The 23,710-nt window shown below is 40.5% G+C and overlaps 1 protein-coding gene across 6 annotated transcripts in view; it reads left to right on the top strand.

Annotated features, from left to right (window-relative positions):
• The first annotated feature begins 4,569 nt into the window (after positions 1–4,569).
• Positions 4,570–23,710, top strand: part of CNOT2 (CCR4-NOT transcription complex subunit 2) — a 151,681-nt gene continuing 132,540 nt past the window's right edge. The window contains exon 1 of one of the 6 annotated variants that reach the window (XM_075124364.1): positions 4,570–4,727. The gene's annotated coding sequence lies outside the window, so the exon portion shown is untranslated. Of the gene's footprint in view, positions 4,728–5,275; positions 5,300–23,710 lie in introns of those variants that run through there. The other 5 variants (XM_075124365.1, XM_048835797.2, XM_048835796.2 and 2 more) reach the window with 5 other exon arrangements.

The raw sequence follows: 23,710 nt of genomic DNA, 5'->3' as shown, positions 1-23,710 counted from the left end.
CCTGATGATTTGACTTACTTTACACTAAGTCAGACACTGAAGAGAAGTAATAGACAAATATGTATATGCTGGGTTTTTTTAATACTACTAAGATGGTGGGATCATACCTTCTTCTATGATGACATTTGGGGAGAAGGAAAAAACAATTTTACCAATTCCATTGTGGAAAATACAGATCCACTGAAAACCATGGGCATCTGGGTGGGGGCCTTATGTATATTTTAGTTCAACTTTCAGTGAGAGAGGGGATCTCAAGAATAAAGGTCACTAACACACACTTCTGACATGCTCCAAAAACTTGTGTTTTGGAGAGACGGTAAAATTTAGTAGACAATATTTATAATGAGAAAATTCTTTTGCTGAATGTTTTCTTCTAAGTGTGAATAAAGTTTAACACATTATAAGCAAATGAACTATTTGTTTTTTCCTGACAGCTGCTGGGATAATCTGCAGACAGGAAAGTGAAACGGCCCCCTCTAAACTACATCTGTTAACTGACGCCTGATCTACACTACAAGGTCACTCACTGCAAGGCAGCTTACGTCGACCTAACTACGTAAGGGCAAGTCTGCACTTAAAACACTTATTGGCACAGCTGCGCTCATGCAGCTGCGCTGCTGAAACACTTTAATGAAGATGCTCTAAACTGACAGGAGAGAGCTCTCCCATAGGTGTAGTTAATCCACCTCCCTGAGAGGCAGCAGTTATGTCGATGGGAGAAGCTATCCTGCCGACAGCGCTGCCTACATGGGTGGTTAGGTCAGTAAAATTAAGTTACTCAGGGGTGAGGATTTTTCACACACCCAAGCAACATAGTTATACCAATATGGCTTTGTAGTGTAGACCAGACCTAAGTGTCAGCTAACATTTCGCTCCCCGCGACATAACTGCCCCGCTAGGCTGACTTAATAACTCCACCTCCAAGAGAGGCATAGAGTCAATGCCAATGTAGTTAGGTTGACACAGTGTCAGTGCAGACACTTCGTTACTTACATCAACTGTTACTGGCTTTCAGGAGCTGCCCCAAGATGCCCCACACTGACAGTACAGTTGGTACAAGTGCTCCTGGTGAGGACGCGCACTGCTGACACAAGGAGCATAGTGCGGATATGCAAAAGCGATTTAATTATTGCAATGGCTGTATGCCGACGTAACTCTGGTTGACATAATTTTGTAGTGTAGACATGCCTTGACTTTGTTGGCTTTGGTTAACAAATGGTTTTTAAGTCTGGCAGCCAACAATGATACTGCTTCCTTCCCCAGAACTGAAGAGCTCGGTATAGCTTGAAAGCTTGTACCTTCCACCAACAGAAGTTAATCCAATAAAAAGATATTACCTCACCTACCTTGTCTCTGTCATATCCTGGGACCAACATGGCTACAACACTGCAACCAACAACATTTCACTTTTGTTTATGACCTAGGATAGCAAATGATAGTCCTCTGTTACTGGTCTTGCTGGTTTTTTTGCAAAGTAAATCTGATTCCCCAACTGTGCCTTTGTAACTAGTTTGGGCAATTCTTCCTCCTAGCTCTCTATGCAGTAGTATATGCCAGATTGTATTGTTCACACGCTACTGGTGCCACACTTTGTGCATTACCAGTCACTCAGGCCTGATCTACACTGAAAAGTTATATTGGCATAGGTTTGTTGGTCAGGGGTGTGAAAAGAAAACCCACACCTGTGACTGATGTAGCTATGCCGATATATCTCCCAGTGGAGACACAGCTATATTGACAAAAGAGAGTTTCTATTAACATAGCTAACTTTGTTTGAGGAGGTGATGTTTCTACAACCAACAGAAAACCCCCTTCTATTGGTGAAGGCTGCATCTACATTACAGAGCTATGCTGCCACAGCTAAGCTTGTATAGTCTCTGGGCTTGTCTACACTTACAGCACTGCACCATTGTAGCGCTTAGTGAAGATGCTACCTATGCCAATGGGAGAGCTTCTCCTGTTGGCATAGGTAGCTATGTCGATGAGAGAAGCCCTGTCAACACAGTGCTATTTACGAGGGGGTTAGGTGAGTATACCTACATTGTTTTCCACATCCCTGAGTGACATAGTTATACTGACATAAGTTAGTAGTGTACACCAGCCTCTGTCATATAGACACACTCTTATATTGATTTAAAATTGGCTTATATCAATTTAGATTATGAAATAAGCCACTCTGAAACAGAAAAAGGACTGTTTACATACAAACTTGTACCAGTCTAGCTGAAATAGGTTTACAAACACACTTTTAGCCAAATCAGTGCAAGTTTGTATGTTGACAAAATCTTACAGCTGCAAGCTAAACTGATATATGCCAGGTTTAAACTGAAGTAAGAGAGTCCACACAGGGTTTTGCAGCAATATAACTTAATTGGTTTAAAATACCCTTTTATTAAACTGGTAGTTTTGTGTGCAGAACAGGCCTCATCCTTGCAGAAAACTGTACTCAGCCAATAACAACAGGAGCAAAGTACAGGAGCAAAGGTGTGAACTCACCCCATTCATCACAGTAAATTGTGGACTATTTATCTACTTCAGAGTTTATTACAAACCATTAAAATGCTAACAACTTTCCTTTTCTTAAAGAAAACAAAAAAAGGCAAATACACAAAAGCTATGTACTTGCAACGTTAATGTTCTACAATTAAACACACAAAGCAAAGGAATACAGCAGTTAAGGTTCTTGAATTAACATTAACTTGCTCACATTGTGCATACAGATTTGTGATTACTGGTTAGGCTACTAAATACACACTATGTGCAAAACAGAGTTCATGTTTCTGTGAGAACCTTACTTTTTGCATTCCTTGACTTTGTTCAAATATGTAACCTTAATATTTCATTAATCTAAATTTTTTCGCTAAAGCCCCAATCCTACAATCTGACCAAGTCTCCTCATTGTGTGTCAGACTTGCTGCTCCACCCACCCTCATTCTTTCCTAGGAAGTGTATTTAACAGAGCAGCTGCCCTCCTACCCCCACCAATTCCAAAGGGTGTGTGGGTGTCTAAGGCTATGTCTACACTGGGATAAAAAACCTGTGACAAGTGCAGGTCAGTTTACTTGGGCTCACAGGGCTCAGGTTCTGGGGCTAAAATATAGCTGTGTAAATGCTCGGGCTGCAGGAGTTCTGGGACCCTCCATCCTCACAGGGTCCCAGAGTTATGGCTGGTTAGTCTCTAAGGTGCCACAAGTACTCCTTTTCTTTTTGCAAAGACAGACTAACACGGCTGCTACTCTGAAAAGAGTTATGGCTGGAGCCCAAGCCTGAACCTCTACACAGCCATTTTTAGCCCCACAACCTGAGCCAGGCAAGCCCAAGTCAGCTGACCTGGGCCAGCCATGGGTCTTTTAACCCATGTAGACATACCCTAAGAACTTCTGCCCTCCCACCCCCACCTCAGGGCTTGTCTATACAGCAGTGCAGCTGCACTGTTGTAGTGTTAAGAGACCTGGTCCACACTACAAAGTTAGCAAGTCAGTTTATGTCAACCTGTGTTTACACTAAAATTTCGCTCCTGCCGTAACTGCCCTATGGCAACTTACCTCCATGTGAGGTGTAGAGTCAATATTGATGTAGTTATATCAAAGCAGTGTCAGTGTACACACTGCGTTGCTTACATTGACTGTTACTGGCTTTCACAAGCTGTCCCAAAATTCCTCGCAGTGACAGTACAATCTGTACAAGTGCTCCTGGTGAGGATGCGCACCGCCAACACAAGGAACAAAGTGATGCACAAGTGATGTAATTACTGTCACAGCTGTATGCCGCCATAAGTTAGGTTGACTTAATTTTGTAGTGCAGACATGCCCTCAGTGTAGACATACCTATGCCAATAAAAGGGGTTTTCCCATTGGCATAGATAATCCACCTCCCTGAGAGGCCGCAGCTAGGAGGACAGAAAAATTCTTCTATCTCACTAGTGTTGTCTACACAGGGACTTAGATCAGCTTAGCTGTCACTCAGGGGTGTGGATTTTTCACACCCCCTCGTGATGTAGCTGGGTCCATCTAATTTTCTAGCATAGAGCAGGAGCCCTCACAGCTGCTGCCCGGCTACCCCCTATATGTGTGTGTGTGTCTGTAACAGAGCTGCTGCGCCCCTGTCTCCTTGGGAAAGGGAAGTGGGTGGAAAGGTAACAATCCTAATACCCCTCCCCGCCCCATTCTCTACCAGGGAGCGGGTGTTTAAGGGAGCTGCTCCCTCCGCCCCAGGGGAGTATCAGACCCCATATCCGCCCCCTCCTGTGCAGTGTGTGTGACCGAGCTGCTGCCCCCTCACGTTAGGGGATCACTAATTAGGGCCCCGCTGTCTCCAGGGCTCCCGTTCCCCTCCAGCTCTCTCCCGCGGGGGAGGCCGCTGCCTGTCGCAGGCCCGGCTCCCTGCTGCCGCAGCGCCCTGGCCTCCCGCCGGGGTTAAGCGCGGAGACAGCGAGGCCCAGGAGCCGGGCTGGCCCGAGGGGAAGGAAGGCGTGAGGCACCAGCAGCAGCTCTTATCGCGGGGCCGGGCCTTTCCCGGGAGGCGGAGGGAGCCGAGCGAGCCGCTCTCCTCGCCGCGGGGCCGGGCCTGGACGCGCCACTCTCGCCGTCTCGCCCTGGTTCCGGTTGCCAGGCCGGGCGGCGGCGGCGGCGGCGGCGGGCGGGTCAGAGGGTAAAGGTCGCTCCCCCAGCATCCTCCGTGCTGGATACTCAGCCATCTTGGATCCGCGGGACAAGAAAATTCATGCGGTGAGTTCGGCCCCCATTATTTTCTGGCCCCCTCCCCGCGGCGCGCTCTGCCCGCTGCCTCCCAACCGGGCCCGCAGGCGCTGGCGGCGGGGCCCCTGGCGGCCCGGGCCCGGCTCCGGGGTCCCTGGGCCCGGCCGCAGCCAGCCGGGTTTCCGTTTGCTTTTGTCTCCGAGGGAGAGAGAGGGGGGGACGCGCAACGTCTGAGTCGGGAGCGGAGCCCTTAGGCCTAGCCCAGGCAGCGGCCCCGGCCTCCTCCGCCATCTCCGGCCGCGGCGGCGGCGCCCGAGCCCCGCTGTGCGGGGAGGGAAAGGCCGTCACCGCGGGAGGCGGCAGAGCCCGGGCCCGCACCCTGGGGCCTCCTCATCCTCTGTGGCACTTCACACGGCCCCGGCGTCCCTTGCTGCTCGCTGCCCCTTGCCCTGGCCGCTGCCTCCCCGTCCACCCGCGATGTCCGCCTCCTGCCTCTCCTCCGCCCCGCTCCCGCCTGTGTCCTAGTGTCTCTTCCCCGAAGCCCGTGGCCTAGTTGTGGTTCCTGATACCCTGCAGCCCCGTCGTGCATTCGGCTTGCTTAGGTGTGTGAGGATATAAGTTGGTGGTAATGTCTGTCCCCCCGTCTGTCTCCCCCCCCCCCCCATGTGCCTTTTGGCTCCGGGTTAAGAAACCGATGGAGCGAAATCTGCCACCCACCGACTCTGCTGCTGCTGGCTTTTCTTTATAGGCGATGCTGGGGTTTTGCTGTTTATCAGTGTAGCCTTGTGGCCTGTTATGTGTGTCCCTTGGGTGAAGAGAGGGGGTGAAATAGGGTTAATTATTTTTTGGTGTACTCTCCATAGCCTTTCTGGGGGAGGCTGAGATGATGTCGGAACAGGTTCTGATCCTCCCTCAGAAATGTTTGTTAAACAAACTTGAAGCAAACTGAACCACTTCCTCTGAGTGCTGTCTGTGTCAGATGATGTCTTGTCTTCCTGTGTGTGGTGGTGTTTCTGCTTTGAAGCAGCTTTCAGTGTGAGCCAGTGCTAATGGGAACATGCAGATACAGTAAGGGAGAGTTAATTCGTGTGTTTACAATTGTAGCTGTGTGCACATATTGAAATTTGCAAACCAAAAAATGATGCATCTGTTACTTAAACTTTTATTCTAATTCAAGTTACTTGTAACTTTAGTTTAGATATTTTGTAGTACTCTGTCCAAAACCCACCACATAGTTATGTCATTGTGGATCAGCAGTGTTTACTTTTTTAAAAATTTACTGCCAAAATTGTGGTGTTATATTGGCTTTTTATTTCATATATAAAATGTAGAGATCTCCCTTTTGATTCCTGGGTGGGAAGTGAATTAAGTCCACGAAGGAACAAAACATTCATATTGCCTGTACAACAGTAACATCTGGTGGAAGTGATTGGCTGCTGGGCTTAACTCAGCAATAGGAGAGCTTAAAGTTTATCAAACTTGCTGTCACGTCAGTCAATGGACAGGTTTCTGGAAACATGGATGCAGTTCAAACTGTTAAGATGTATGCAGAGCAGAACACCCAAATATAATTATTTAGGTTTTCATTGCAAAGATTCCTTTATTTGGACCTGAGAGTGGATTTACGCACTACGTCCTTTGATTTTTTTTTTCTGTGATCGTATTTTTCAATGTAGTCTATTGTTGATCAAAGCATGCCTGATCCAGTTCTTGAGGACTGCACTATTTTATAACATCATAATTGTTTGTGTAGAGAATTCCAGCGGACACATGCTAGGCTTCCAGATTTCAACGTGCTAGATCCTTTTGGTATTATAAAGTTACAAACTATGAAGGAATTTGAGTACAAGAACTGGCATACCATTCATTAGAAAGCAGTATTTCACACCCCCCCCCCCAAGCTGATAATAAGGCTAACATGGGGGGGTCCTCCTTATCTGTGTTGTTTTGTTGTCATTTCTTTCTGAGATTTGTCTAATGCCTTTGGCTAAGAATTTTAAAAGTGACTAGTGATTTTGGGCACTTCAGTTTCTAAATGCCGAACTTGAGATGCTTGCTTTATTTTATTTTATTTTTTTAAAAAGAGGGTGAGTATTTAGTACTTGAAAATCAGGCCCATTAAGGTTTCTCCAATTGGCAGACAAAAATGGAGGTCTCAGAAATCACTCTTGACTTTTGAAAATCTTGGCCTTTGTCTCTAGCTTGTGTTAAGAGTTAGGTATGCCATTTAAGCAGGTACTTGACGTTAAATCTGAAATCAGAAACTTTCATTTTTAGGATTCAGTTTTACACAGTTTATATGGGTGCAGGATACTCTGTACATCAGTTCATTGTATCATAGTCTTAATTTTTATAGATATTTTTATATTTGAAAAATATACTTTTTACATCACTCAACTTCAATCTGTTCAAGAATTCTGTAACTTTTTCAACTTACCATTCACCCTGAAGGCAGGTATCAGTCACTAAACCGACAATGTACTGTTGCTTTCATTTTACCTTTAACCTGCATCAGACTTTCTGACTGGATTTAAAATATTGAGCCTAATATTAATTGTAGTTAGATTCTTCTGTCAAAAATTCATGTGCAAATCTCACTGAAATCTATAGGAATTGTGCACAAGTATTCAAGGACAGAATTTGGCCTTAAGCACTGCAGAATCCCTGTTGTTTTAAAGTGCTGTTTAAATAAATCTATAATCCAACCTGTTACTCGTTTGTGAAGATCTGTGTGCTAATTAAAGAATAAATGGTAGTTCCTACTTTTTCTTTAATTGTTGGTAAAACACTTGTCACATTTAGAAATATACAAAACAAATATTAGTTTAGATAGAGGGACAAATTTTCAGTGCTCTTGCCTAAGCCCATATAGAAGTGATATGCTACGTACTAATCTAAACAAAACTGAATTTCATTTGGGAGACGAGGGAAACAAACAAAAAAGCAGTTTATCATCAGATATACAGGATAAGTCAGTCATTTTTATAATTAATGCAGAAATCACACAGTTTGATACATATTGACAAAAACCAAGACATTAAAAGTTAAGTTAAGCTTGAATCTTCTGGCCTTCGTTAGCTTATGTCAGAATCTTAATATATTTTTAAAATAGTGTTAGGAATTTGATAAAGTCATCAATGACATTTTACAGATGCATTTGTAGTTGAAAAGTCTTCTGATGTTTCAAATATACTGTGTCCAGAGAATCAGACTAGCTTGTTTTGGTTCCAGTTTCCTGGGTAGAGGTCAAAGTGTTGTGTTGTGTTATACCATAAATAAGACTATATGACTAAAATTGAGGGCATTATATTGGTCTGTTGGTGATGGCTCTGATCCTGGAAACGCTTATGCGTGTGCTCAACTTTAAGTGTGCAAGTAGCCTTGCTGACTTATTTAGGTCTATGAATTTGCATAAGTGTTTGCAGGATTGGGATCTAGATATGTATTGATGACGTTCTGAAAACTTAAAAAAATATATTGTCTGTCTAGATCAAAGTTCGTATCACTGAGCTTTATTATAACATTAAAAGATCTGTGTTCTTTAAAAAGTGAAATTATTGCACAGACTATTTTAAAATGCTAATAACCCTTTACTGTGGGGAATATAAGGGGGAGAGTTGACAAGAGCCATGTCTATGTTGAATTAGTGGTTACAATTAATTTTGTATGTAAACTATTTTTGAGATTCAGTATTGCTGAAATAAAAGTACTGTTTTGTTTGTACACCTTTTGAAGTAAAATCTAACTCAAAATATCTTTTGAATTTAAGGAAAAATTAATATTGTTTTTGTAAAGAAGGATCCCAAAATGTCTTACAAGTATGTACAGGTTGCCAGGTTTTAGGCTTAGGCAGGTAAAAGGGTAGGTGGTATCCTCTGAGAAAATTTTTGATGACAGAAGTGCTTATGACGTCTAATTTACACGAGAAAAGTTTGTCGGTATAGCTGTATCCTCCTCGTATAGATGCATCTTAAGCTAGCAAAAGATTGTTTTTGCTGGGATAGGTTATGCTAGTTCCCTGAAAGAAGTAACCTACGCGGGAAAAGGCACCTTCTGTTGGTATAACTGCATCTAAAATAAAGCTTTTGCTGGTACAGAAATGCCTTAAAAAATCACACCCCCTAACTGACAAAAGTTACCAGCAAAAGTTTCTAATGTAAACCTGTCCTCTATCCCTCTCATATGAAAAAATTTAATGGGCACTTGTCTCAAGCTTTAGTAGAGAGAGAACCGGTGACAGAATATCAGGCAGTAGCTTGAAGACTGTTATGCTGCTTGTAACAATGTACAAATGAATTACACATCATTACTGAATATGTGCAGTACCACCCCATTAGCCTATTATTGCTGTGGAGTGTATCAACAGCTGCAAATTTTTTAAAAAATCCTTCATTCTTCTGATAAATTTTGTCATGTTTCACTGAATTTCATCTCTTGCTAATACCTTTTAGGTATGTCTAGTTTTATTAATATTAGCAAGCTATAATTTTATAAGTTGCTTAGTACTGACGCTGCTGTGTACTGTACAGTACACAAAAATAAAGATAATTCCTGCCCTGCAGCTCTTAAAATAAAAAACTGTACAGCTGCACAAGTAAAAGGACACCATATTTTTCGTAGTTTTTTATTTCTAAGTTGTTTATAATACCTTCTACAAACTTGAAAATGACGTGGTGGTGGAGATTGTTACTGGTATTATGGTACTACCGATGTTTTCAAGTCATGGGCCAGGACCCCACTACTTGGCCCTGTACAAACAGAACAAAAAGATGAGCTCTGGCCTGAAGAGCCTACTGGTTTTTGTTTTCCATTTTGTAAATGTTTCCCTTCTGTTCCCTACCCTCAACCCCCTTATTTCTATAGAGTATAGTTCATCAAGCCTTTGTCTACTATTAGCTCCCTAGTTTGTTTTTTTCATTACTTATCAGTGGTGCTTTTGAAAATAAGATTTTTACTTAAACTTCACCTGTTCTGCCATCTGGTTGGGTGTGTTGTTTAATTTCACAATCAGGGATTGGGAGGCTTAAAACCATAAAAATGTATAGGGCATTCCCCACCAGATAATATTTATAGGTTAAAATTTGGGACTAAGCTATCTGAGAATCCTTTAAAAATAATTTAAGCGTTGTGATCTTTTCAGTCCCTTCCCTTCGCTGATTTATTTGCTATAACGGTCCAAGAGTAAATAATCTGAATTTCATTCAAGTCTTTCAGGTTCTCATTTCCATTTGTTTGTTTTTTGTTTTTGTTTTATTTATTTATTTATTTTTGTTTTCTCTTAATGCACCCCAATTTTCTGGTGTTTTGTATGTGCTGAAGTTGCATCACACCAGAAAGTCTGCTCATGGACATTAGTTTGTGTGCTTGAGACATTTTTAGAGCTCTGGTACCAGTTGACTAGAGCATATGAAACTGATTGATTGCTAAAGTCAAGTTATTTGTAAAAAGCTGTAGTTTGCTTACTAATACAATTAGTGCAAAACACTTACACTCTCTCTTGGGTAGTGAAATGGAAAATATTACTTTGCATGTTACTATGATTGCCGGGGCAGTAGTCCAGAACATGGAAACGGGAGTAAGAAAACCTGAGTTCTATTCCTGGCCCTTCTGCCGATTTGTGTGACCTTGTGTAAGTCACTTAACTAATTTGTACCTCAGTTTCCCATGTGTAATATTGGGGTAATACCCATCTTTGTAGCTTTATGGATGGAAAGTTCTATAGAAATCCATAGTACTATTTCATTAGTTACCGATAATGGTAAATCGTCCACAGTTGAAAATTAGCACTTAAAAAACTGTCTTGTACACTGTCAGTAGGTGACAGTTCTGTTTGCATCTGGTTGTTTTGTAGTAGTGTTACTAAGACACTTTCTATTGCAATATAAATATGCATATTTGATTGTAACTGTTAACAAGGAGTTTTTCACTTAAGTGTCTGGTTGAAATAGAATGACTAATTATGTACAGCAATTGAGTCCATTTCAAGATATGGACTGTTAGTCTGAATTTGTATGTCATTCCTTGGTAAAGAAGTTTTCCTAATGCTGTCCAAATTGTGCATAATGTCATTTCTTTGTCAAGAGTCTGTGTCTACTTATCACATGAAGCTATTCAAAATGTTCTTATTTCCTTTATACTCTATCATAAGCCAGTTTATTTATAAGCTGACCTCCCCCCCAAGATGGATAAGTAAAAATGGAAATTTTTTATGACCCATTCATAAGACAACCCTATAATTCAGGGGTCAAGAAACTTTGGCTCCCAGGCAATCTGGATAAGCCGCTGGAGGGCCGAGATGGTTTGTTTACCTCGAGCATCCGCAGGCACAGAGGTAAGCGTAAGTAAACAAAGTGTCCCGGCGTGCCAGCTGCTTACACTGATGGGCTGGGACAGCAACTGGTGGGGAAATTTTTGTGGGGGGGGAGAAGTTGGGGGTCAGGGGAGTAACTCCGGTGACCACCCCCCATATGACCTCACCCTTAGCCCGGGACCCCCACATTCTCCCCGTCCCATCCCTTCTCAGCTTATCTGGGGAGGGCCATGGGAGGATGTCTCTGGCCTGGCCGGAGCTGCTCTGGTAGGCTGGCCAGTGCGGCAGCAGCTGCTTTGGAGGCTTGGGGGAGAGCAGTGTGGCCAGAAGCGGAGAGACTCTGGCCCCGCCTCTTCCCTTCTGGCTCTGCTAGCTGTGCTGCCTCTCCTTGCTCCCTCTGTTGGGGGAGAGGGGCTATGTCCCACCTCTCCCTCTCTATACCCATTCATAAGCCGACCCCCCTTCTCTGATGCTTCCCTTTTTTACTAAAAAAATTCGGCTTATGAACGAATATATACGGTAATTAGTGTTCCCCCTTTTCAGGCCATACAATTAATATATTATATGAAATTTCTTCCTTTGTAGCTGTTTATGTTGTAGTTGTAAAAAATGTTTTCTCACAAATTACAAGTAATTCCACAGGATGGCTAGTTACCAAGTGCATATTCCATAGTCAGTAAAGTAACTGGAACAAGGTTGGTATACTTTCCTTTTCTTTGTCATTATTGTGTGGTAGCACTTAATTTGTTAGAGAACACTTTTTACAAGTACAATGTAAAAGGTGCATAGCCAGAAATAGTTACAAAGAATGTTCTTCAACTTCATATAAATTGTATAGACTGAAAACAGGAAAACACTGTTTCATTAGAGTCAGAAGAGAACAGTATAAACAGCTTTATGTGGCGAATAGGGTGCTGAAAGCTCACTAGGGACTTTGCTATTGATTTTATGTAGAAGGCAGTCAGGTACGATGATGATGAGCAGCAATATAAAACCCCTAAGAAAGCAATGTGTGCAATTTGGACAGCATTAGGAAAATCTGTTTACTAAAGAAACTTCCTACAAATCCAGAGTTTAACAGTCCATATCTTGAAACAAACTATTTTATATACATGGTCATTCTGTTTCATTCATATACTGAAATAAAAAGTTCATTATTAATGCTTCTAAACACCAGTGGTTTCATGGGTTGAAAGGCGATTTCAAATGAGTCTAATAAATTCTGGTCTGCCTTAAGTGAACCAGAAAATACCAAAATAATTTCTTGAATGGGCAAAATAGTTTTTAAAAAGGTTTAGTTAAAATGTAGTGCTCTTCTTAATGCATCCACATCCTAGCTAGTGTGGGGATTCAGCATGTATACATGTGCTTAATCTCATTTTGTTTTTTCTTCTTCTTCTTCAGTTCACCTTTAATTTGTAACACTTAAGTTGTAAGACAGTTAAACTATCTAGTAGTCTCATGTTGTTTCTTCAACCTTATATTGTTTTGTTAAAATTCATATACTTTTAATGATAGTGAAGCTTTTTAAAGTTTATTAAGAATTCCAGATGCATCACCATATTTATTTTTTGGCCTAGTCACTTGTAAGATCTGATGTCTTTACATCCAGTAATACATTTTTAATAGAAAAATATAGTTATAAAAATATTCATATCTATTTTTAAACAGCTTGTATATTCACAAGTTATTTATATTGGTCAAGATTAAAAAAAAAAAAAAGTGCTTAAGGTCACTTATTTAGGAGCCTAACTTGACTTTCACTGCATCCAGCAGCTCCCATTCAAATCAAAGCCTAAGAGCCCATCTTTAGGAACCCATTTTTTTCCGAGCCTTAATTCATTTTTATAACAACATATCTTGACAGCAGGGATACCCAAAACATGAAATGACTCGCTGCGGACATTTCCATATTAATTATTGAGGCATAGTCAGTGCGTATATTTCCCAGCATGCCGTGCTCTATTTTGAGCCAACCCAGTACCTGCTGGGCTTAAAGTGGAACAGTGTTTGGTGGGCTCTGTAGCTGGTGAATGTGTGGGAAGAAGATGTTTTTAGCTTTTACTATACTTAAAAAGAAAAGGAGTACTTGTGGCACCTTGGAGACTAACCAATTTATTTGAGCATAAGCTTTCGTGAGCCACAGCTCATTTCATCGGATGCATAAAAGTGGATAATGCATGGAAAAAATCTGTGAATCATCTTGTAGAGCTCTGTGGTTGAGCTTAGTCCACAGGTCACAGTAGCCATCCTTGCCAAAGAGTTTGCAGTGAATTACCCAAGCTGCAAGTTATGAAGTGTACAGATGCTAGAATCTCTGCTAAAAGCAGAATCTGTTCCATGGACTATTTAGCTGCTGTGAAGGTATCGAGTGTTGTGTATCTAACCCATCTGTAACAAACATAGGAGTAATGTTGATGGATTCATGAGAGTTTTGCCATTTCTTCCTACCATGACACACGATCTTGAAATTAGCTGGGGTGGTTTTAAATTGGGTAAAAATTCAAGGAATAGAGAAAATATTAGATGGCAAGGGAGTGCAAAGTTCAGTCTTTTCCTGGAAGTGCGTGTTAGGTTCACACTGCAGTGTGAACAGTGTAAAGCTGAGCTAGAAGACAGTTGGAGAAGTCATTTTAAAAAAGGACTCAAACTAACTTTGTGAAGCCAAAACAACTTTGTTAATTACATGTATCAGGAGAAAACTGTTCTTAATGGCTTCTGGAATTTGAGAATCTTGTCTGTCTGGAATGGGACATTCCAATGCTGAAATATCTCAAACATTCTAGTATGAAGGACATGAGTAGAAACCCTACTCTAACCTTAATGTAATATGCTATTTTTTCCAGTGTCCTCTTCCAGATGGTGAAGAGGAGGGTGAAAATCTGCAATAATAATCTTGGGCAACTGTGCTTTGCATTCATGAGTGTAACTGGCCATGGCTTTGCAACCTATCCAGTGCAGCACTTCATTTTCTAGAATGTTCTTCTAATGTAATAGTGTTAACATATAGTCTGTGTTCTGTAGTTTATTATTGCTGATTTTCTTTTTGTATTGCTCCTTGTTCTAGGAAGCATACAATTAAAAATATAGTGTAGGATGTGTTTGTAATTATTTCCTCTATTAACAAATATAACTGCATTTTATAAATACCAAATGTTTTATCTATACTATTAGATGAGTTGCTGTAACATTCTTGGAAAGTCTAAGAAGACCAACAGTTTAAAAGTATTGTGTTGCACATTCAGACCTGCTGATGCAGTTTAAAAAATACAATGTATTTCTGTTTACAGGTATATGCACTACAGGTATGGTTGGTATAATTTTCCATTGAGAAGATGAGCAGTACAGTATATAGAAATGACAACGAATTTATTTGTAATAGTTTTACAGGTGTAGGATATGTATTGTAGATGAGAAGGAGAATAATTTGATATGTGTAACTTTGCTGTTATGACTTTAGCAAATCAGAGTTGTTAAAATACATAAAACTTTTATATTAAAACCCAGCTTCAGGGAAAATACGTGGTCAAATTATACTTAAGACTTTTGGCTTTTCTGTGCTTATAGCAGTGCTCTTACTGGCACACTGAGAATATCTTTGACATGATATTCCCAAGTACTTGCTTTGTGTGCTACTGCTCAGTTATAAGTTATGAATTAACCTGAGGGTTTAGCAGTTTATCTCTGTATTAAGTGATGGAGTGCATCGTATATCTCATTTATGGGATCACACAGTCAGAACAAAAATAATATAAATAATTTGAGGGTTGGAGCAGTGTAACTTTGACTTATTGGGATTAGTCTTTTAATTTTAAAGTAATTTGGTTTTCATCTTCCATTTTGCCTCATGAAGCTGGTGCAGTATGAAAAGAGTAGTGTTTAGAATATACACTACTCGTGTCTGCACCACTGTTAAACATCCACAGCTGGCCCATGTCAGCTGACGTGGGTTTATGGGTCTTGGGCTGCGGGGCTGTTAAATTGCTGTGTAGATTTCCACGCTCGAGCTGGCGCCATGAGGGGGAAGGGTCCCAGAGCCGGATGTCTACACTGCAGCTTTATAGCCCCTCAGCCTGAGACTTGCAAACCCAAATCAGCTGAGATGGTCCAGCCGTGGATGTTTAATTGCAGTGTAGATATACCCATAGGGAGTGTCTATGCTGCCAGTCAACCCAGGCTCCTTACGTGGATTTTAGTCTTAACATCTCCTCTTCTCTCCCAACCTCTTCCCTATCCCCACCATACACAAAGACAAACCCCTGACCTGAGTTTGGAGGTGTTTTAAAACCAGACTAGATTACCAGTTCAGGGTGTGGATTAGAACCATTCTCCACTTTAATTTGCGCTGGAATTTGCCTACTTTACAGTGAGGGTCCCTAGAATCTTAGCAGAAAGAACCATGGATATTCCCCAGACATGCTCACAGGTGAATGCAGAAACAGTGAGGAGCAGTAACAAGGAGAGAGATTTGCATCTGATACACACTAATGGTACAAAGAAAAGCAGTACTAGTGGCACCTTAGAGACTAACCAATTTATTTGAGCATAAACTTGGATGCATCCGATGAAGTGAGCTGTAGCTCACGAAAGCTTATGCTCAAATAAATTGGTTAGTCTCTAAGGTGCCACAAGTACTCCTTTTCTTTTTGCTCATACAGACTAACACGGCTGCTACTCTGAAACTAATGGTACACATGCTGGCATAGGCTAATCTAGGTGCCCAGGTTCAGATGCCAATCACCTAGTTTAACTGTGCAGTGTAGACACAGACTTTGAGACCAGCTGCACCTGCATAGCTGGGGAGCAAAGATCTGGAGTACTCTTAAATACTAGGAAGAGTGTCTCCTCTATTTTAGCCTCTCTATAATCTCTATTTCTTCCACTATCCTTATTAAAAACAAGTGTGCGCTAATGTTTAATAGGTCATAAATGCTTCGTTTTATATATGTTTTCAAGATGAATTTTAAGATCAATTTTGTATATTTTGACTTCTTTCCTGCTTTTTCCTCAATCACTGAATTTATTATTATTATTTTGTTAAATATAATTATCTTAATGCCATTTGTCCTGAAGAAGTTTGCAGGTCAATGCGTCTTAAAGCAAAATGAATTAGCAATCAAACCTGTAGTCATGAAGAAAGCTTTATAAAAACACTCAGTGAACTTTCTTTGTACTGCTATATCTTCAGAGATATAAGGAATTTCTTAGGTGTTTTATTGGCGATTGTACTAACCAGGCAATTGAAGTAGTTCAGCCATCTTTCTAGCAGTCCCTAGAGTGTCCGTTAATGTTTCATTTTGATAGGAAAAATGAAACGTTGAAGATGCTTTGACAATAAAAGTGCATCTGTATCTTTGCCAGATTTTGTTGTTACTTCAACTTTTTAAAGAGTACATAGTATAAGCAACTCAGCACAGATATAACATTAATAGTTTGTATAGATCAAGGTTTTTTGGGAGTAAAAATACAATGAAGCAATTATATTGAATTACAACAATATACCTTTTATGCCTTGTCTTCATTAGACCTTTTCTTAAACTTTTCCCGCTGTGGCTACCGTTTGTGCAGCTCTGTCTGCTGGTGTAAATTCTAGTGTAGAGGAGGCACTGGTGGCTGCTGTCATTTTAATCATTGTGTCATCTTGACCCACTTTGAGCAGGATTGGGTAACAGTGATTAAAGTGTTGGCAACTAATGAAACTCTTTGTCTCTAGCATTGGTGGTAGCAACGTTGGGCTATTGAGAGAGAGTCTTGTGAAACACAATCTATTAATTTATTAGTAAACAAAATATTACCGAGGAAGGTTGAATGCATGTGTAACTAGAGTCAAGTTAACACTCAGAAAATGTATTCTAATGTAGAATGCTTCAAGAATAAATTATGCTTCAAAAAATTACATCCCTTAGCTGTTCATTTCTAGGCCTTTGCACTTGCAGTCACTTATATTGTATTACTTCACCTGTTCAGTATACACATTTTTTTAGTTGAAATATATTGATTAATATAAGGATAACTAAATGTAATCAACATATTTTTAAATCTTACTTTTTACATACAATTAAAGAAAGATACGACTACTGATGGTAGCCATAACCAAGGTTTTAATTTTTTTTCTTTCCCTGTTATGGAAAGCAGTTATTTTTATTTCCACTAACTAAATTTAATAGAATTATTAAATCATCTTTCAGGTTTTGTGTGTTATGTTGTTAACTGTCCATTTGTTTTCAGTCATAATGTAGTCACGATTATATTTGGTCATAGTTCTTTTGGTCGTGAACATATCTCGAGTAATTACTGGGACATTGGGGAGGGAGGAAAGCAAGTAAGCAAAAACACGTACACAAGAGACAACAGGATTACAAATAAAATTGAAAAGAGCTTAGCTTTTGTCTTGTAAACAAATAATAGACCCATTACAACTATTTTAAAAAATATCATTTTAAAACTTTCTGCTTTAGTATAGCTAAGTGTGGACAGACGTTTTTCTCCCTCCCCTCCCCCCCAGCTCTAAAACGCAGTCTGTATGCAGTATAGAGTAAAAAATTGCTACCTTCATGCAGTTTGACTTAACAATAACAATGTTCATTTGAAGTCTTTTTTTTCCCCAGACTTGGCTATTACTACTTTCAGACTGGTCTTTAGGTCTTTTCACTCTGGAGAGCCATTCTCACTACCCTTCTACCTGAGTGAGATAATGAATCACATGTTTCTGAGTGTACCTAATGTCTTCCATTTGCTGCCGTTAGGGTGGATTTCATAGGAGAGTGATTTCAGTGTGGCGATCCAGCTAGTTCCTCACTGCCATATACTTTTACCTCTCACTAACTATCTGACCCATATTGCCCACTCAACTTTAACATTGTCTCAATAAAATTTGCAAAGATGAAAATAACAGATTACTAGGATATTATTGGAAATAGGTCCCTTGACTAAGAAATGGGACTTTATGATCTCCTAGTAACGTCTTTTGACTTTCACATAAAAGTATACAAATTTTAAGAGGAGGTAATATTAAATTTGAGTGGCCACTGATAGTGCTACATGGTTCTTAAGCATTCGCTATTGAGATAGTTGCATCCCTTAACAGTTCATTTCAATCCTTCCTAATGTTCTTGTTTTTTAAATAAGTTTCCATTTAAAAAAGTGTAACTATTTTGGTTGTTAGACTCTGAAGCATACTTGCAACTTTAATTCCTAAAGTAATTTTAAAATACTTGCCAAAGATTTTAAATTGTGTCGGTGTATAAGATCTTTAGGAATAGTGCTCCAATAGATCTTATGAGGCCTACCAGAGCAGGACTCTACTCCAGATATTAGTAAGCACATAGGTGGTGAATGCATATGATGCTGGGAGTTCAACTGTGTTGGATACTGTAGGTAGTGAATGGTAGAGAAGACAAGGTGGTCTTTATCCAGATGCAAAACTTCTGATCCAGTCTGCGTTTTCCTGCCTCCTCAGGCTCCCTGTACGCCTGTTCTGTGCCCCTTCTATAATCTTCTGGCTTCTCTTGTACCTTTTTTACCCTTTTATCCCTCTCTTCCCCCTCCATGACAGTGTCTGGTGTCTTTACTCAGAGCCCTGCTTTCCAAAATTGGAAAGCATGGCTTTCTGCTGTCTTTCCATGTCTCTCTTGATCCTTTACTCACTCACTCCCTCTCTCTCTGAGCTCCCATTCCATACCCTTTCCCACACTTCTCTCTGGTCTTTAAACCCCTACCTTTTTTGGCTCAGGAGTGGAAAAGTCATTTTATAAACATTTAAATGTTCTATTAATTAAAAAAAACTGTTAAAAGAACATTAATGTTGCAAAGTCAAAGCACTCAGAAGTTAGGAAATGCCAGAATTAAGGTTCCTCATGAAACCTTAATTCCAACCCTCTTTTGTATATGCTCTATGATATGGTGTCTAATTATATGATTTTATGCTATTTTTTTTCATACTACCTTGTTTCATTCAGTGCATGGGATGGGTCCTGTTCATTGAATGGGTAGCTATTCAATATTTTTTTTATCTTCATGGTTCGATGTATAGCCTCATGTATTATTTACTGCACAACATCTAAAGTCTGCATTGATTGCAAAATTATTAATTTCCTCATGAGTTTTTCTAGGATGTTCTCAGTAATATCTTTAATTAATCTTTGTAAAGATGTATTTTCACAACACCTCTGTAAGGTGGTATACCCATTTTACAGATGGGAAAGTGAAGAGTAGAGATTAAAGCATGAAGTGTCAACTAAACTTTGTGTGCTGTATTTGAGAAGCCTTACTTAGTGTTTTACAACACTTTTTATATTCAGAGCACATTGACCATAGTTGCTCAAGGTGCCTTAAGTTGAGTGCACAGAAGATGAGGAACACATAGTAGCCACCTGTACAAATCTTGGTCCTTGTGCCTTGCCCAGCATCTCACAGGAACTCTGTGTTGAGGCAGGGATAGAATCAAATTCACTAGGTTAGCATTCATCTGCCTTAACCAGAAGACCATTTTTTCACTTGCTGCAGCCCCCTGCCTCATTCATCACACACCTTTTTACTTTTGCAGTAAATGACACAGGGGTTCTATGGACAAGAGCCTCATTCTGTACACCACACTGATTAATATCCGGAGCACAGTCTGTGCTGTGCACTGAATGAGTTCTTTGCAAAAAATAGTATGTAATCATGCAGTTAAAGGCTGTATCGTTATGCTTATCAAACAGGGACTGAATTAAGGTTGTATGTTCACCCTTAATTCTGGCATTTGCTTATTTTTCAGAGTTTGACTTTGCAACATTAACATGCTTTTAACATAGTTTTTTAGGGTGTCATTTCCTAAGTTTTAAAAAAATCTTTAACTTTGAAAATATAGAAATTCCATCATGTACAACTATATTCACACCCCTCTCTCCCCCAAATGGATCATCAGCAGGGTTGGCACCTTTAGATCTACAATACAGCCCTCTACCACTGGAGCAGATGGAGTAATTGTTAGTATTAGAAGGCTATTTTGTGGACCTGCCCACTAGAGGGGGATGGAGACACACTTTGCCAGTGGTTTTCACAGCTGCTTGCTAGACAGCAAAGGAATGTTGAGATCGAAGAATAATAGGTTCAGCTTCAGATTCTGGAAGGGAGTTGGCTCTAGTGGTTAGATTCTTTTGTCCCTGTCCCCTTTTAGTGCTGTCCTCCCAGATCCTTGCCCCTGTTCACCTCTCCATCCTTTTGCTTCTATTTTTCTCCTTCCACATCTCCTATCTCACCCTGCTCCTGACACTGATTCCTCACCCCTGTGCATTCAAATCAAGATGCTTCCTCCTCCATCCTGCCTGGGTGCCAGCAAGGATAAGCAGAGGAGAATTAGGTTCCTTGCTCTCAGTTCTGGTGCCCAGCACTACAGTGTGAATTGGCTGATGGGAGGAACAATTTCAGGACTCATCCTCAGCTGCAGCTGCCCTAGGATGGAACTTGTTCTAGAGGAATGCCACATGTGCAGCCCAGTTCACAAGTGGGAGCTGTTTGGGGATGGAGCATGATCGGTGCAGATGGATTTGTAGAATTTAGCTGTCAAATTCTTAAGTCTCTCCACAGCATCCGACAAGAGTGACTCTTTAGAAGCTTATCGCCTTGGCCCAATATGGGTGAGTTTTACAAGGATGACAAAGGCATGCTCCTGACAGGGAGACTCCCTGTCAATTTCAGGTCCCTGCTCCAAAGCATGGATGTGCTAAAGCTTCTCAATGAAACAGTTGTAAGAATATTTTTTTAACATGATCAAAAGCTGTTTTTTCCTAATAGCTGTTGGAAACGATTGACCCATTTTTAGGTGTTGCTGCCTATAATAAAAGTTGCTCTTCAAATACTTAAAACCAATTCTATAAATTTTCATAACCTCCCTCTCAAAGTAACTTATTTAAAAAACTTAAAGGCACTTATTGACAAGGCCTTCAAAAAATCTTAATTTCTAGGCTCTTCCACTTTTATAGAGATGATTAACCCAGAAGTGTTAGAATAAACTGTAAGTAGACAACAGTATCATTTTCAGAGCTCCATAACTTATGCACTTTTGAAAGTTTAACCTAAAAAGTTTTAAAGTCCCTTTTTCAGAAGTGACTCGGGTCTGGTTTATACTTAAAACTTAGGTTGACCTAGCTCCATAACTCAGGGGTGTGAAAAATTCACACCTCCGATACACATAGTTAAGTCGACATAAGCCCCATTATAAACACCACTAGGTCAACAGAAGCATTCTTCTATCAACCTAACAACCTGCCTCTCTGGGGTGCAAAAAGAAAAGGAGTACTTGTGGCACCTTAGAGACTCACCAATTTATTTGAGCATAAGCTTTCGTGAGCTGCTCACGAAAGCTTATGCTCAAATAAATTGGTGAGTCTCTAAGGTGCCACAAGTACTCCTTTTCTTTTTGCGAATACAGACTAACACGGCTGTTACTCTGAAACCTCTCTGGGGTGGATTAACTACAGTGCTAGGAAAAACCCTTTCTGTCTCTGTAGCAAGTGTCTACACTATGGTGCTACAAAGGCATAGGTGTCATGCTGTAGGTGTGCTTCTGTAGTGTAGGCAAATCCTACAAGATTACATGACCTGGGTTGCACTTTGAAAATGGAATTTAGGATTGGTCTACACGTAAAAGTTAGGTTGACATTGCTACATTGGTTGGGGTGTGAAAAAGCCACACACCTGACTCAGCTGTGCTGACCTAACCCCCAGTGTAGATGCTGTGTCTGTTGAAGAATGCGTCCGTTGATATAGCTAACTTTGTTCGGGGAAATGGTGATCCTAGACCAACAGAAAAATCCTTTCCTTTAGCTTAGACTGTGCTGTGGGGTTATGCCAACATAACTACATTGACATAGCTGTAGTCTCAGTAGTATATATGTACCCATAAGCTCCTAAGTCACTTAGGACTTGGCTATACTTAAAATATTACAGTGGCACAGCTACATCACTGTAGAGCTTCAGTGTAGATATTACATGCACCAATGGGAAGGGTTCTTCCATTGGCTCAGATAATCTACCTCCTTGAGAAGAGGTAGCTAAGTCAACAAAAGAATTCTTCTGCCTACACAGGGTTTTAGGCCACATCTACATTACAGACCTATGTCGGTATAACTACGTTGCTCAGGGGTGTGAAAAATCCCAGCGCCTGAGCGACGTAGTTGAATCGACCTAACTCTCCCATGTAGACAGCACCATGTCGGCTGAAGACATAGCTATCACCTCTTGGGGAGGTGAATTAATTACACTGGTGGAAGAAGCTCTCCTGTCAGCATAGGAGCATCTTCACTAAAGTGCTATAGTGGTACAGATATACTGCTGTACATGAACACAAGCCTTTAGGTCAGCTTAACAGCGCTGCTCAGGAGTGTGGATTTTTATGCTGACCTAATTTTCTAGTGTAGATCAGTCTGTAGGTACTTGTGAAAATTTTACCCATTTTGTCTGACTTTCATCAGACTCTACAGAAAAAGTTGTATTCTGGTGTCAGTTTTGGCATGCAAAATTTTAAGGAAGATAAGTGTCATTTGTGGGAATTGAAAATTGGACTTAAAATGACAAGGTTGCTCCACCCCTCTACTTATGGAGTGACTTCCACTGTTTCATATTGAGCATGTTTTGTATAGATAGTTTTATCTGGGGGAATAACAGAAAAAACATTTTAGCTGCCAGTTTACAGATTGTAATGTGGCATAAAAGGAAGCAAAACAGAAGAGATTGTTCAGATAACAGGGAAGGTGTAGGTTAGACTGGGGAATTAGATGAGCTGAAAGAGATAATTGAAGTGGGACACATTAAATGGAATTGCCGTGGAAGATGTAAATAGAGGATAAATTATGTAAGTTCAAGTAGTACATAACTATCCGAAGTTTAAAAAGAATTGGAGGGATATGGTAGTGGAAAAGAGCTGTGAAATTGGTATCAAAAGATTTATTGGACAGAACTTGGATAGTAAGAAAGTAACAGAGTAGAAAGGGTAGGAGATGTATAGAGTAAGCTTCACTAACTGCAAAATGATCTAGCAATATTAAGTTGTGGACATATAGCAGAAACTTTTTTTTCTTTGAACATAAGCGAGTAAAACTTTGCAGTTCCTTTCTTCAATCCACTCCCAGGGTTTTGTCTACACCTAAAGAAAAAAATCTCTCACAGGTGTTGACGGTGACTGTATTAGTGGATAAACTGTTATATAATGCTTAGAACAGCTCTAGACAACACAGTGGTAAAAATGCCAGCAGCTAGTAGTCTACACTAATGTTCCTTCTATTGTTTTAGTGAAGCTGCAGTACACTAGTGTGGCGCTACAGCAATAGTGGGAGATTTCCAGAAAGACCTGGGTATAGACAACCAAGCCTAGATGCATTGATGACCGTGTCTGCTGTTGTAAAGGGCCAGTGTTTTAAAGTTGTCTTTCCATTGGAGCTTTGCCTGCAGTAACAAGTTAATCCCCCTCCTAGCTACAAGTACAGCTGAACTGGTGTTGAAGACAGTCAGTGTTAAGAACAGTTTTTTCTGAAAGTTGTTTTGGTCCTCTCGCTGCTTACATTTTTGGGATGAAAGGAACTATAAAAATGACTAATGGTCCCTCTCTCCCAGATGTATTTTGTTGTTCTGGAGACTGAAAGGGTGTGTGTGTGTGTGGAGGCATAGACTGTCTCTTATTCTACATTTTGTATGGTACCAAGCACAGAGGCGCTCCCATCTT

Source organism: Caretta caretta, chromosome 1 (genome assembly GCF_965140235.1).
Source record: "Caretta caretta isolate rCarCar2 chromosome 1, rCarCar1.hap1, whole genome shotgun sequence".
NCBI classification, from domain to species: domain Eukaryota; kingdom Metazoa; phylum Chordata; order Testudines; family Cheloniidae; genus Caretta; species Caretta caretta.
Note: the sequence above shows the minus strand (reverse complement) of the source record. Positions and strands in the feature narration are given on the sequence as shown.